We start from the raw sequence: 17715 nt of genomic DNA on the forward strand, positions 1-17715 counted from the left end.
GCCTAATTCAGCCAATAATCTGAGTGTCTTATTTGTTTGTGATTACTTGTGTTATTAGTTCCCTCCAATTCTTGGAGACCTTGTGTCTAGCTCCTGTTCTTTCTGCAAATCTTATGAGCTTTAATGCCTCTCAGGATCTACCATCTTCCAAAATAAAATATATCATAATATAATTTGCAGTGAATAATAAATATTTGGCTATTAATAACTAATAAGAATAAAGACGAAAACAGAGGACAAAAATGTAAGGCTTATATTTTCTGAAACAAAGTTTAAAAAATATTATTTTTCCAGTATTTTGTATCTTCCTTAGACAACATATTGAAGTAAGTCCTTTTCAGTGAAAGGGGCAGACTGTACCAAGCTTCCCTTCCTGTATATTTAATATATTGACAGCCCCATAAGTTGAGTGCTAATTAATTATATTATCCTATGGAGCAAAATTAATTGGTTATGACCTGTGAACTTTTCTCATTGATTATATAATTTGAATTCCTGTAAACATCTGCAAAGAGTTGGAATACCTTTACTGGAACCACTAAGCAGAGCGGTAGATTTCCTTCATATAGGGAGTTGTTAACATTAAATTCGTCTATTTTATACCATGGATCAAGATTTGTTTTCATGGTCTGTGGCTCACAATGTAATGCAAACAACAAGGATGAAAGTGGGCATGCATATATCTTGTGCCTCTGGATAATCATAAAGTCCCATATGAGTTTTAGTTTTAGAATATCAACCCTGCTGGTTCTCAAATATAGCATTTATGTAACTCACAGACAATCTATATTTCAACAAAATTAAACTTAAGTAAAGCCATACCACTCAACTTCTTTGCTCAAGAATTTTGGGAAAAGTCAAAAATATTGGTGGGGGTAAAAGGCCCAAATCAGAGAAAGCATTAGAAGATTGTTCTTATAAACATAGGAAGTTGTTGGAGCAACATGTTTTGCATTAGCATGCATCTTCCAAAAGGATATGAAGTCTAAAACTGAAATATCTGTCATTATTTAGTTACTGCAGTCTTCAATGATTCACTAGAAAAACATATTTTATGAGCTGCACACAGAAAAATCTGGACATTCTGCAAAATTCTGAACAGGTGAGAGGTGTGGGTGCATCCAGTAGATACTATCAAATGTTTTTTTTTCTGTATCTAAGCCCTTAAAGGCTAGTGTCTTATCATTTATGTAGGTATAATACCTTAGACCATCTTAATAATATTGTCAAATGTCTGTTTTCTCCCCTCCACAAACCTACAGTGACCCATATGTACCACTTCAGGTGCTAACTTCTCCAACCTCATAGCCAATAACGCCCTGAATGATTTATGATCATGGCTTATTATCAAGGTGGGCCTGCAGGAAGACTGAAGCAGGTATTCCTTCCTTCCTTTTTAAATAGAGACAGTCCGCCTTCAATAATTATCTTTTGTGGATTATTTCATTATACGTCTGGTACAGAAATCTGTCCTTGAATGTATCAGAATGCTTACTTCCAAACTAACAATTTTCTTCAAGGCTGTGCAATTCAGTAACACATGAAAATATACTTTTATTTATAAACTGATTTCTGTTATGGATGTGAATCATTCAACGATTACTACTGGCTTTGAATTGCAATGGTAGTGTTATATCTGTAGGACGATCTTAAATGGTTTTGAAATGGTATAATCTGATGCTAAGTAAATAAGGTAATCTATATAATTCAATGACCGTCGTAATAAACAGGACTAGTATCGTCTTTTCCTTATCACGGTTATTTACTGTGTTTTAACAGTGCACTCGATCAATATAAGCTGCAGAGTTTTCTACAGTAACACCAAAAGGCCTCACATTTTCTAAATTATTTGTTCTTTTTGTCTGCCATGTCTCATACTCATTATTTGTTCGTTGTATCTGCTGTGTACCATACTCATATTTTGTTACTTTTTATTTCAATGTTACAATGTGGGGATACCATAATTTTTAAGCAGTTCAGGAATTCTAGTAGAAAGTTTGTATCCTGTATACATGGGGCAGAACCTTAGGCTCCTAAAAATACCGTCCTGAAACATGTTTTGAAAGTGTACAGTAATGTCACTGCCCATATTGTATGTAGTAGAATACAGCAGAGAATTTCATAACTTTGTAGTTCATACTTCAAAAATATACCTTTCAGTTTCTAATCACCCAAGTTTTTCACAGCAATACCTTCTTTCAAGAAGATAAGTTTGGAATGAATGGTTTAAGTAATTTATGTTGTAGTAAGCCTGACTTATTTTATACTTGGTGAAAGGGAAATTCTGCTTTTATTCAGCAACATTGTTTAAGATTAATAGCGCAATCAATTATCAATGCAGTAAAACAAACTAGTTTCCTTTATGAAAACAAATGCCAAAATCCAAGACAGCAAGGTGGAGATAGTATACCAAAACAGTAATGCTAAGGAAAGTAGTGCCAATATCCAAGACAAAGACAAAGTCAGTACGCAGAAACAGTAGCACTTATGCAACATTTTAAGTAATACAACACAGTATTGTTCTGTTTGTACCTTTCATGGAATAGGGCTAATATGCATCACAGTTATATATACTTGCATTTAATTGCAAAACTACATATCTAAGAAGGATAACTAGACACTTCAGCCTCATTCCTGTGAAACGGTAGTAAAAAGAAAAGCATAAGATAATGTTAACTAGTGCTTCGTATAAGTGTCATATTTCTGCATACCCCACATAGGATCTACCAGCTCTTGAAATGGGCAACATCGATTATAAATAAATCAGTCTTTTTTATAGGAATATGATGATTTTATCCTATAATACCCCCATAGGTTCTTCCAGCTCTTGAAATGAGTGCTGCAGATTAAAAAAATAATTCTTATTCTATAGTAAAATGGTGGTTTTATGTTTTATTCTTATACCCACCCATCTAAAATTGCTAAATATTATATCTATCTAATTTGTAACTGATGTAACTTGATTTTGTTTGAGAAATGTTATAATACTAATAGCTTTTGAGATAACTTTTTAAAATGTTTTAAAAAACATTTGGGATAATTTATCAAGAGAGCATGATTGTTTAAACTATCTATTTCAAGATTAAATTTTAATTATATATTTAACCTTATTTTAAGATGACACCATTCTAATAAAACCCCTAATCAAATGAAAAGTTTGGGACTTGATTTTTAACTTTTCACATAATATTGCTATTGTACAACACGAGATGTAGAACGATTCTAGTATGTACACGCAAAATATAATCCAAGTTAATGAATTCAATTCAATAAAATGATCAGAAAACTTCCAGTGTTTGCACTGAAATGAAATTACAAGACATCATTCATTTATTTTAGTTTTAAATAGAGAAGAGGCAATTACATGCAAATCAAAGCGATATTTTATAAATAAACTAAATACCAGGCTAGCACTGGTTCATTTTTTTGAAAGTGTAAAACTATACTTGTTTCTTTATGGTCACATATCCTTATAAATTTGCATTGTTTCTATCACTTGAGTTTCTGCACTTGTTGCTGTCTAAAGAAGACTTAGAAATACTCATAGAATGCATTTTAGAAAATAATGCAATTAGGCTTGAGAAAATAATTTTCAGTGCTTCACTTTGTTTTATTTCCTGGGAACCAAAGCCTTTAATGTGGTCTAACATTGTATTGACTGCGCATTTCTGTTAATTTCTCTTATTTCTCTTAATTTCTAAAAAGAAAATGTAGCATAATCATGCTGAATGTAGAAATGAAGTTTGTTTTTATAACAATCATCCAGTTAACATGAGAAATTTTTCTAATGGATTTCATATTTCATTGTAGTTGTGGACTGTGGTTTGACTTTGTTAAAGTCTTTTACTCTCACACTAAGTGCTGGCTGTCTTTTTTGGATGTTTACTGTTTGAATTGGGAGCCGTTGCACTTGCCATACACTTGCGATACATGCAGAGGTATTGCTGTCTGGTATATTTCAGTGTAGGCCTGAAAACTTCTCTTTTCAAAGAGCTCATTCCTTTAGTCCTTTTATTCCTTAATAAAAGCATACAAATCAACATCAAGTCTCAGTGTTTTCCATTTCTGTCAGTCTGTGCTCATTTTGTCTCATGTATTTAAAATATATATTTGAATAATATTTAATCAATGTTTCATGTCCTTTGCAGTCCAGCTTAAACAACACTCAAAGAAAATATTTGATTGTATTATAAAACGTAGTATGAAAAATAATATAAAAAGTGTTTCATCCCCAACATCCCAAGCCATTGTCATAAAGGCATTCATTCTGATGCATATCAGTTTATTCACATCTGATATTGGTATTATAGTCATGTCAAGATTTTCACTTTCTGGGTTATAGAGAAAATGTTTTTTTCATCAAGTGCTCAAACAAGTCTTGCTGGAGGTATGGAGGGGAAGAAAGACATAAATGGGAACATGTTTTGGGAATGCAATAAGTTGAAAAATGAAGAAATAGCATATTCCATACAAAAATCAGATACAAGCACAACAGAATGAAATTAATTGGCTTTATTATCAATAAAGCAAAAAAAAAAAAAAACATGCTAAATGCTATATTCCCGTAAACATAGGACTTTTTCATGAGTTTAAAGTCATTAGTTACCAATTATATAAAAAATCCATTCAAACTCAGTTGTCACAATAAGTCATGTATTTAATGAATCTATCAGTTAAAATATGTATGTATGCTTACTAAAAGTAATGATGTGGTACGAACCTCCTTCTCTTCTCTCTAATCACCTGATACTCTATGGTCTAATGTGTTGGCAGACTTAAACATTCCCCTTGGAGTAGTCTGTCAGAAATATTGTGTGAGCAAATGGGTGTAACTAAGGAAATGATTTTTTGAGCTGGGATACAGGATCTGAATAGTTTAGACATAGCAAGGCCTTAAGTTTAATTCTGGTGGCTACCTAAAAAAATACTAGAAAATGGAAATCAAAATCTAAACCAACTGTATTTGAAATAATGAATATTGTGACAAAGATAAAAGATCTGAAAGTCATATCCTTAGAAGGCAGTAGGAGTGAATTATATTGGAAAAATGGAAATTGTGGGTGAAATACGCACAGAATAATGTTTTGGAGGAGTTAGTGAGATTTAAGGGAAGACAGAAATTGAGCAATTTGTTATGCTAGATTAATAACAGTTATGCAAAAGAATATATGTGATGTATAACGTTTATAATGGGGAACATGTTAATATGGTTTGCTTGTCTAGGTCTTAAGTGATAATTTAATAAATCCACCTCCCATGCTAGATTAAATGAAACTCAGGGCCATTCTATGCTCTAAAGTCATTGTTCTGAGGGAAGTTATCTCTGGTATTATATTTATAGTTTCTGCCTTGCTAACTGTTGCATATCCCTCCATCAGATTTGAGACAATTCATTCCATAGTGATGTGGTTTTCTCTCATCTTCCCTAGGGTGAGAGACATCCAGTGGGGGTGTTGTACAGGTATTTAGTACTCTTACCAGCATAATAGCAATGCGAGCATTATTCTATGTATTGCCTAACCCCTCCCCTCTTATCATGACATAAACACCCACATCATACAAGGACCACCTATGCCCTTCAGACTTCATAACATGCTCCCTGCTTGCAGGTTTCAAAGGCTACAGTGACCAGGTTGAGTGGTCATGCCAACATCACCCCTGCACTGGTCACTCCCTGCTGATTCCATCCCTTTCGCAAGAATTCTGTCTAGGAAAAGAAACAGGACCAGTATGGCCCCACTCTCCTAGGGTGGACATGCCTATCCTACCAGCCTGTGCTGCAAAGTTGCCATACTCACAAGTTGTTAGGATCTTAGTCACAGCTTCATCCCACTATGCCACTGGATAGACACTACCTTAGTTGTTGTATTGTTAAGGCATCTACTGTTTCATCTAACAAATCAGTTAACAGTCTAACTTCCTTGATGTTTTAAGCTACCCCATATATTGGAAAGAGAATGACAAAAAATCTTTCACTCTCAGTTATTTCCTTTTTTGTTGTTACGGTAGAGTAGTGTGCTATCTTATTAAGGGAGTAATACAGCCATCTTAGCAATTTCACAACCAGCCAGTAGGCAGTCACTTTCCAAACTCTGTCTCAGCAACTGTAGTAGTGGTCTTTGAATATTTTCAGTCCCTTTATGCAATTTATATGAATGCAACAGCCATCTATGCTAGATTCTTATAGCACTGCACTCACTGCCTCCCGCTAGATGAGTTTTCCATCTGAAACCTACACCACAAAGAGCTATAGCCAGCTAGAAATAAATCACATACATTAGGTCAGTGATGCTATTCATGCTGAATTTTGATTTAACATCTTCTCTTCAAAGCTTAATTATAACATTGGTATGGGAGACATGAGAATCTTCTCTTTTCTTGAAAAGAGAGCTATATCTACAAACCCAGCAGTTGGTTTTATTTAATTCTGTGATACACTGATTCAGCATGCCTAAAAACTGGCACCCAGACTACAGGCTAACACACACAAATCAGGCTGCATAGTCCTCAACACATGCAGTTATCAGTTCTTTATTAGTTTTGTTTTCTTTTCACAGTCATTTGGATTCATAGAAAATAATTTATTCAGCAAAATATTCAGCCTAATTATTTGGCTGCATTTCTCAGACACAAAAAGGATTTCTTCTTCTGAAGGTATATTCTGGAGAAGAGTTGCAGTCACATATGTCTTCAGAAATGTAATTTTCAGTGTTATGTCTTTAGTTATTAATTTATTACTGTACCTTTTTCTGAGTTTGGAGCATACTTACTTTTATCAGCAGTTGTTAATCAGTATTTTCTTCAATTGGCTGACTGACATTCACTCAGCATTATAATCCATTGCACTTTATGGAAGGTAGAATAATAAAAGCTGCCACATAATGTAATTTTCAGTGTGGTGGAAGGGCCATTTTCTTAACATACCAGTACACCTTTTTCTGTTATTTGTCATTTCTGTAATAATGCCATCAGCTAGACCATTCTAGCATACAAAAATACAATCCATGTCCACTTTAAAATAATACAACTGCTAAATATCTGTGCAGTAGCTTTTCTAAAGGTGGAAGCTAACAGTTAATGGTAATCCAGTTCATTATATACATCCCTAAACTAATAGGCAAATTACCAGTTTCAAGCATTTACAATTTAACAATAAAAGTTTACTGAAATAAAAAAAATGCAGGTTGCACAATTATATATATTCAAGCAGCTGTATATACATGAGTAATGAAATATAGAATAAAATGGAAAAATTCTGTATTGTAACTTGTCTGGCTCTGTTCCTACCAGTCACTAAAAATTTACTGAATTTTAACTACCTCTGACTTGTGAGACTGACAGTAGATATACAGGCTCAAATGAGCTGAAGTTCGCTTTGTACTTCTTCACAAGCAATACACAAATTCACTGAAGTCCCAAAAGTTTCATTTTGAAATCACAGTCCTAGGACATTAAAATCTCTAAAGTTGGCCTTAAAATAGGTTAATAGTGGTAAACACAGTTAAAACATTCTTAAATAGAAAAGTTACCCTTTTTACAAGTATCAAGGTCCTTATTGCATGCCCTGTCAGAAATTTAAAAATAGTTTCCCACTGAAAAAAAAAAGAAACACTTCTGTTTCATATATAAAAGCCATGAAGAAAATAAAAGAAAACTTTGTTAACAAATACCTAAATACTTGAGAAAACAGATGTTCAGCATTCCCACTGTTTCAGTAGCATTTTGTGTTATCAGTCAAAGTAAACCAGTACTGGCCAGCTTTCCAAAGTTCAGATTCCCCTCCCATTCTCTTCTTATGACAGCTGATTGTCTGAGCATATCTTAAGAAGAAAGCCTTCAGCTGTCACAGCAAGTGAGTGTTCAGGCTTTATTCTGCTATCCAGAGAAGAAACTCTTCAGACTCTTCACAGGATCCAGTCCATATTTTTTCCTGCTTACTACTCAGGGACACCCTATTAGATTTATTATTTATTGTTATCATTATATTTTTTTGAATATTTATTTTAATTTGTTATTTACTTCAGTGTTTACAGTAATGCCTATGAGAATTCCTGGTAATAGCAGGGTTTATTTAGCATCTATCTGTGACAATTGCTTATTTTTACAGGTTTCTGAGAAAACTTACAGTATTTCTCTCAGAAGCACTGTGTTTTTGTGTGTTACACACTAGGGGCTGTATCATGCAGACAGAAATTTTACCATTGTTAATCTGCTTTATTTTCATTTTATGATATGAGAATACTGCAGAACTTGCATTTTCAGCATTTATACATTATTTACCATATGTATGACTTTGCTCTGTGTATATTTCTTATCAGATTACAAATTTACAGCAAATGAAATTATTTGAATGTACTATGAAGATTTTACATCATCTGACAAGAAAGTATAGTTTAAATTGCTATTAAATGTTATTTTATGGCAGTGTGACATGGCTAAAGTATGTGGAGCCTGTTTTTAATACTGTCTTTGCACACTGGTAGTTTTGGTGTTTAGACTTTGCGCTCTGGAAATTCTTTAACTTCTGTCAGTTGTAGTTTAGCTTTGTGGGGACATACTTATTATTAGAAACTATAATTGCTTATTTTGATACATTATTCAGTGCTGTCTTTGAAACCCTCCCTCCCTTCGAATCTGATTGCATTTAAAAAGAAAACCAACCACAAAATAAAACTATGCCTCAGCTTATGGTTAATGATTCTGTCAGGGTCACTGCTTGGCCTGCAGACCACTTACCTTTGTCCTGTCTCCCAATAGTGTAGATTTGCCATCCCCTATCCTGATGAGATGTTCTAGTACATGGCACTGGTATGGGAGAGCCAAAGCATAAAGGTGCAGGATCAGTCCAGCATAAGAGATCCCTTGACAAACATAATACTCTGTCTCCAGATATCCCAGCAAAAAGAAACAGAAGCTTCATCATAGAACTGATAATCAGATTACAGCTGTATATAAGACTATCATCTTTTTCTTGACTAAGAGCATTCTCCAGACAGCTAATTCTAAGGGTTATATTCCCATACATGGCTCTAGTGCTAGTTTGGCTAGAGATCTTTTGTTGATGAGGTCAGTGGTGATTTACTTGCTGACAATGAGTCAAGTCACCCTGATTCTTTTGAAGGTGAACCTGAGCTTCAGTTTAAGCAAGTGTTAAATTTCCTCAGATGAGTGCTAGATATAGTGATGTGTTTTCTTGGGAGCAGATGGGAACTACCCCAGAGCTAGACAGGGTATATGACCTTATAGAGGATGAGATGCCTAATTCTGTAGCTATCAACTCCCTTATCAGCCCCGGAAGATATTTCTAAGGCTGTCTGTAAGACTCTAGTATCTATTCCAGTAGTTCCCAAAAAGTGTCTTTGGATATGACAGCTATATTTTCTTACTTGACTGATGATCCAGCTGTGCCTGCTCAGATAAAATGTCCTTGTCTAATCCAACATCCCTAATAAAGATAGAGAAATTATTAGATTTTCAGAGCAAAGGGATGTCTCATTCTAACAATCTAGCCTTTTTCTCATTTGACTCCAGTTTCAAAACATGATTTGAGAGGTGTCCTTGCATATGTTATGCAGTGTAGAGAAATGCTACTGCTTGTGTTGTATTAGGATAATATGCATGGTTACATAATCAGAACTTCTCTGAAATTTTGAATGCACATTTAAGTTCTAAATTGTGTGTGATCTTGGTTACATACATTCTCAAACAGTAAGATGATGGAGGCAAATTAATGCATGGGGTGTCTAGGATGTTTCATGTACCCAAGTTCTCACCAAAGAAGGTTTTCCTTCAAAGGACAGAGCAACAAACAAAAATCCCAGCTCAACAAATGAGATATCAAGAGGATAATTCTTCAAAACCAAACAAGAAGGGTCCCTCTCCAAAAAAAAAAAAAAAAACCTGCAAAGGAATGACTATTACAAATCACAGAACACCCATACCCCTTCATTCTGCCTCCCCCCCCCCCCCCCACACTCTCTCTCAGTCCTTCAGCCTGAAAGCAAATGATCTTAGACAAATGAGTTCTGAGAATAGTCTGGAGACAATACACTTGGCAGTGGATAGAAAATGCTCTCCCTTTCTAGGAATTCCCCCACACTGTCAAAACCATACAGAGCAGTTTCCTGCAGTGGTCCTTACACATTGTAACAGCAGAGGTGACAGCATCATTGCCTGTGATACACAAAGGTAAATGATTTTACTCCAGAATGGTTTTGATACAAAAAAGGAGAACTCAGGGAAACCAGTTCTAGCTTTGTCTATTCTTAACAGTTCCATAAAAGTTCCAAAATTCATAATGCTCACCTCAGTCAGTCCTAGTGTTGCTTCCAGACCACTGTTTCATGATGACTGTAGATCTCATGATCACTTATGTACACATTGTTCCCAATTTCAGGAAATTTTTTAGCTTTGACATTTTTGGTTTGCATTATCAGTTTTCTACGTTACTATTTGGGCTACTTCTCCTTGAGTGTTTACAAAGTGTCTGGCTTACATTTATCATTTTTCTGTGTTAGTCTTTGGGATATCTACTGCACCTGAAATCTTTACAAAGTGTCAGGCCACAGTAATAGCCTGTTGTAAAATCCTAGGCATTGTAATTTTTCCTTATTTAGATGACTTGCTGATTTGTGCTCTATGGAGGTGTTTTAAGTTCATTAGACAAGGTAGTAACCCCATATGGTCTTCAATATGAAACTTCAAATGTCCTTCACCTTCTCAGCAATTTTTTTTTCCTGGGGTGTTGGAGAGACACAGTAAAAAGGCAAAACTTTCTGCCAGAAGACAGTGTTCTGACTTTTCAGGACATTTTCTTGGATTTCTCTCTTCTAGATGTGGCTTCAGCAAGAGAGTTCCTAGAAATTCTGGGCCTTATGGCATCAGTGATTCTCATGATACCACCAGACACACCATAATTAAATGGTACTAGAATAATTGTTGGACCCAGCACCTTCATCCCTTGGATTTCCTGGTAACTGTACTGGTACTGGGATATGTGAAACAGGAACTGCAGTGGAGGGCAGATAAACTGCCTGTGAATCCAGGGCTCCCTTTCTCTCTGCAGACCAAATGTCCATTCCTCTATATTTTCTGGGGAAGTAGTGTCCATTGGAGTTCAAGTGCAAGGCTTGTGGGGTCCTCTTTAGATGGAAAGCATGCAGATGTAAAAGAGATGCTGACGCTGATTCATACCTTAAACATTTTTCACCACTTATGGACTCTGGGTTCATTTCTAGTGGTCCAAGACAACACTACCATGATGTGGTATGTGAATAAGCAAGGGGTACAAGGTGAGCCATAATCTATTTGCTGATTGGCAGTAATGGCCTGAGAGCTGGCTCTGCAGCATTGTCTGACTCTTAAGGTCTTGTATAGTGGCAGACAGACTAAGCAGATCCTGGATAGACACTCATGAATGGAAGCTTCATGTAAACGTCTTCCAGGACTTGATACAGATGTGTGGAATACCTGAAATACATCCATTTGTCTACTTTCAAAACAGACAACTGAAAAGAAAAAAATCTGTTTGATACATCCTTGCAGCCATGCTTGTTAGACAGATGCTGCATCATTCCACTGGTTGGGAATGTTCCTATATGCATTTCTACCTTATCCAATGATTACCAAAATACTTCTTGCCGTTCATTCTTCTCTATTATAGATGACAAACAGGTGAGATAGTTTTTGATATGCTTTATTACATAGAAATGCATCAGGATGGATAGCAGCAGTGCAAATTATAAACTGATTAACAGACTACACAGACATACATGCTTACATCTCAACAGCTTACTATAAAATGGCAGTTAGGCTCACACGTGGGGAAAAGGGCATAAAGATTAAAGTGAGAGGTTGGCATAATGATTAAAATAGTAAACAGCTGCAAACAACCCACAAGACGAATGCTCCTTTGTGAAAAGGATAAATAATATTCAAAACTGTAAGGGTCACAATGAAGCAACCAAGCAATCCCAACAAGTTTAAAAACATAAAAAGTATTTAATGCAGATAACAAAACTGTAAGCGCTTTCGCTAAAAAGCTTCTTCAGACCATAAAACATTACTAATAAAATCCAATACTTTTATAGAAATATTCAAAAACTCTTGAACCAATCACAAAGAGAACCAAATTAATATGAACTTAAAGCAGCAGACAAATAAAGGCTGATGCCCGTAACAAACATAAGCATAAAAATGCATAGAAAATAAAAATAAAAATAAATATGTGCATGTAAGTATATAAATATATGCTGAGCAAGTTACTTCTGAATCCTACGTTTCTTAAGTAGAGGTTTAACTGATGCCCTTTCATTCAGTCCACTGCCTCTGTCGGCTCTAAGTGTAATAATCCAATTATTCTCTCTATACTCAGCATGATTCCTAATATCTCCCTCCCGGATACTAGGAATAATAACTTCAAGGGCTCTGAATGTAAAACAATGTATGTTCCCATATCGTGTCATGTTTAGCCAAAGCATTATGATCAGATTGTTTCCTAATATGGTAAACAAAAATTACACCCTCCACAGTGAGCATAATAAGAGAGGTTCCACTCACCCCTGTGGAGGGTGTAATTTTTGTTCCTATATCAATACCTCTGATAAACTTCACCATCCAGATTTACAGAAGGAATTTACTTTTCGTGCTGATGCTAAATGTAAAACCTCTAATTTAGTGTACCTAGCGGAATGTCAAGCCTGCTATTCTTTTTATGTTGGCAAAACTAATAGGATATTTAGGGACAGGATTAGAGAACATGTTTACCATATTAGGAAACAATCTGATCATAATGCTTTGGCTAAACATGTGACACGATATGGGAACATACATTGTTTTACATTCAGAGCCCTTGAAGTTATTATTCCTAGTATCCGGGAGGGAGATATTAGGAATCATGCTGAGTATAGAGAGAATAATTGGATTATTACACTTAGAGCCGACAGAGGCAGTGGACTGAATGAAAGGGCATCAATTAAACCTCTACTTAAGAAACGTAGGATTCAGAAGTAACTTGCTCAGCATATATTTATATACTTTCATGCACATATTTATTTTTATTTTTATTTTCTATGCATTTTTATGCTTATGTTTGTTATGGGCATCAGCCTTTATTTGTCTGCTGCTTTAAGTTCATATTAATTTGGTTCTCTTTGTGATTGGTTCATAAGTTTTTGAATTTCTGTAAAAGTATTGGATTTTATTAGTAATGTTTTATGGTCTGAAGAAGCTTTTTAGCAAAAGTGGTTACCGTTTTGTTATCTGCATTAAATACTTTTTATGTTTTTAAACTTGTTGGGTTTGCTTGGTTGCTTTGTTGTGACCCTTACAGTTTTGAATAACAATTAAAGTGTTTACCTTGCAAACACAGGGTACAGGGTTTGATTCTCACATGGTGTAATTGGCTAGGCTTAAAATGGCCCACAAAGGCTGTTAGCTTAGTACTAATCTTTGAACCTACACTGCCTGTACGTGCTCAGTATTTATACACTTGTCCAAGCCCCTAGAAAGCTTCTTAAAGCTGTACACACACACACACACACACACACACACACTGATCTACACCTTCCCTCTTAATGAATTGTCTTCATTGAAATGACATTGGACTAAGGCATGCAGCAATATAGACATCTAAAACAAACTGTGTTCATGCCCAAGTTGCCATGTATCTGTAACATGGTCTGGAAATACGACCTGATTTAGTAACATAGTATTCAGAATTAGGTTAAGCAACAGGGAAAGTCTTTGGTTCTTTTGTTGGTGAACAACTCTTATCAGGAATTTCGAGATTCATATCAGGAACAGGGATATTCACTGAAACATCCTCAGGAACTGGAACGCTGGACAACTCACTCTGAGATAGTCTTTCTCACAGGCTAGTTGCTGTTGTCCAGGTTCTGACACTGGTATCATATTTTTCTGATTCCACCTAAACTCTACTCCTTGTGACTTTGCAATGTACGATCTTGGCTCTGGGCAAATACTCTTCACTGCTCCAATCTGATCACAACTTTTGCACGTTTGCATTCCGTCTTTCCTTTATGTAATGGATTGAGTGGCTTGCTGGACTTGTCATAATAACACTTCTGGTTTAGGTGTTTCTTTAATAGATGGGCTGTCAAAAATCGGTTATTCTTACACTTGGAAACCAACAAACTACTGCCGATTGGTAATGTAGTTCTGGTTGTCTCAACAGACGTCTCTGGGCAGGTGAACCAAGAATGAGGAATATTTTTGAGATTCAAGAGATTCAGAAAAATGTCTCTATTGTCTCGTTTTTACTTCTATAGTTACTGTTTTGCACTTTGAACTTCACAATCTGCCAAACCATTTGATTGTGGATACTCAGGGCTACTTGTACCATGAGTACAGTTCCACCCTTCATGGAATCTTTTGAATTGCTGGCTAGTAAACTTTGTACCATTGTCCGAAATAACATGGTAGTCCAGAAAACTGGTTTAGCTGAAGTGGTTCTTTCTGTTGATGTGGTTTTGTGCTATTATATACAGAGCAAGATGAAAGCACTCTCTCAATGACTTGTAACATAGAAGGCCAAAACACTAGTCCTCTCACCCTCCTTTTAGTAGTTCCTGGGTGGCCACAATGCAAGGCAGCAATATAATCTCGTTGCAAGGACTTTGGAACAAGAACTTTTGGACCTTTCATGACAATACCATTATCAGACAAAATCTTATCTCTGTAAGGAAAATAAGGTTGCACTTTTTGAGGTAAACTAGATTGCTTTGATGGCCTTCCTTGACTGATAAAGTGGTTGAGCTTCTGCAAATCTGGATCTGAAACTGTATGATTTCTAAGCTCATCAACACATGCGGAAGAAACATTTCTCACTTCCATGACTTCAAAATTAAGGTTCTGATTCTCATGCTCTTCAGTGGTATTTCTGGGTGATCTGGATAATGTGTCCACTAGATAAAGATGTTTGTGTTTTGTATAAAGAAAATTGATGCTGTATTTCTACAATCTCAACATCATACATTGCAATCTAGCTGGAGCTGAATGCATAGGCTTTCTCAAAATAGTGACTAGAGGATGGTGGTCTGTTTTGATTTGGATAGGTCTACCATAAATGCAATTATGGAACTTTGAACATGCAAACACAATTGCCAAAAGTTCTTTCTCTGTCTGAGCATACTGCATTTCAGTTTGGGTTAGACATCTGGATGCACAGGCTACACATTGTCCGTCTTGGAAAATTACTGCACCATGACCAAATTTGGATGCTTCACAGGAAAGAGTAACTGGTTTGTGAGCAACATAGTATTTGAGAGTTGGCGGACTGGCAGTTCTCTGTTTCAGGGCAACAAATGCCTTTTGGTGGTGTTCCAACCATGACCAGGATACATCTTTACATATCAGCTCTCTAAGCAGTGCTGCTAGTTGACTTGAGTCTGGAATAAACTTGTCTAGATAGTTAACCATGCAAAGAAAGCATTGAAGGGCTTGAACATTGGCATCTCAAGAATGGCAGTTTGCTTGGAAGGGTCTGCTCGTAAGCCTGAACTGGTAAACAAATGTCCAATATAAGTAACTTCTCGTAACCTGAACTTGTACTTCTTAGGATTCGGCCTAAGCTCTTTCCAGAGCTTTCTAGAGGTTACTGTCATGCTCAGCTTCAACATTATCTCCAACAAGAATATCATCTTAATCCAAACAAAATAAGTACCACAGATGAAGGAAAGTAGCCGGCTCAATGATAGAATCCCAAAGCTGGTTTAATAGTCAATTCAAACACATAAACACAATTACACACACAGCGTTTTTATCAAAGTTGCTAAGACTTCATCAGATGCAAACAATAACTAAACCATCTTGGTATATAATCCATTAAACAACACCAAAACACACAAAACTGATAATCCACAAGGAAAAGACAGCTCAAATCCACACCAAAAAAGCTTTTTGGGAGACAGAGTTTATATTTTCAAGCCCATATGCAAAACGTTGGAAATTTTACGGACGTTATTTGGATGACATTTTTATTATTTGGGATGAAAGTAAAGACCAACTTGACAAGTTTCTGGAATTTATTGAGGACAGTACTGATTTTTTGAAATTTTCTCATGTATTTTCATATGAGAAAATTAATTATTTGGACATTACTATTTACAAAAATATAATGGAACAACGGTTTGAGACCACCATATTTAGAAAACCCACCTACTCCAACACACTACTGCATTTCAGCAGCTTTCACCCTATACATCAAAAGAAGGCATTAGTGAAAGGACAGGGGGTTAGATTGGCCAGGATGATCTCAGAGAATCATGAGTTCCTGGATCAAATCAAAATACTTAAGGGGATGTTAACAAATAGGGGATACCCTGAAGAATATGTGGACAATATTCTCCAGGAGGTAACCACAAAAAGAGAAAATGGTTTCTTTTTTCCATTACTTGGTAAAGGCACCAATGTTACCATGATAAAAAAATACTAACGGAGAGAATAATTTATTTAATAAGGTCGGTATATTTAAATATAATATGTACTATAGTAATATTGTGAAAATTATCCAACACAACTGGAATTTATTTAATACTAATCAGGAATTGTTCGATATTGTGGGTTCAGCGCCTAATTTAATATATAAAAAAGATACCATTATTAAAAATATGTTGGAGAACACTATTGAACCTTACTCTGGAACTAGGGGTATGGTTAAGTGTGGGCTTTGTTTACAATGCCAGGCTATCATAGAAGGAAATAAAATATACATACCTAATTTTGGTATATTCAAATATAAAAAGAAGTTCACATGTAGTAGCAAGGCAGTAGTATATATAGGAATGTGTACTCAATGCCCATGTTTTTATGTTGGTAAAACCATCAATGCCCTTAGGAGCAGAATGTATCAACACTCTTATGATATCAAAAAACAGGATATAAAAAAATGTGTTGGCTGTCCATGTTAAAAACAACGATGGTCATGCCTTTAGATTTTCAGTTCTTGAACAAGTCACATTAGGAGACAAGGGTGGACCCCTTAATGACTTTCTTGAATCTAAGGAATTGAGATGGCAACTAAGAACAAATGCAACACATTATCCAGGTTTGAACACTAACATCTCTGTTAGTTCTATTCTTAGACTTAAAACAGAGGGCTGTTTGTAACATTCTTTGTAGTAATATACCACACTGGATGGATTTTTATGGTTTACATCTGTTTTCAACATTTTTGATATACGGTTCTTTAATTTTAATTATGTAATAGGCTTAATTGATGATGATGTCAACAATTTTGTATGGTAATTTGGAGGGCTGTGAGGGTATTTATTGGGTCAGTGTTTGTATTACTGTGATTCTGATGAAGTTTTTTATTAAAAAACAAAAGCGCTAAATCTATTTTTGGTGTGGATCTGAGCTGTCTTTTCCTTGTGGATTATATAATCCATTAACTTAATTATTCAAGTAATCCACCAATGAAAATACAGTCTGTTAACTCAATTATGTGTATCATTAATTTAAAATGCAAAGAAAATGTCATACTAAATCATTGACATAATATAGGAAATGCACTGTCTAAAACCTGTTTAAAATCTATTTAAAAAACGTAAAACATTTTATTAGCTTAAAAACTGTTTAAATTATTTAAAATACTTAAATACTTTGAAGTTCACATACTCATAGTAAAACAATTCATAAAATATGGGAATACCACCAAGTGGCATAATTCAAAACTCCAATGTCCTAAAACTTGTA

The sequence above is a fragment of the Protopterus annectens genome, chromosome 9.part0 (genome assembly GCF_019279795.1).
Source record: "Protopterus annectens isolate FY-2018-M chromosome 9.part0, PAN1.0, whole genome shotgun sequence".
In the NCBI taxonomy this organism is placed as follows: domain Eukaryota; kingdom Metazoa; phylum Chordata; order Ceratodontiformes; family Protopteridae; genus Protopterus; species Protopterus annectens.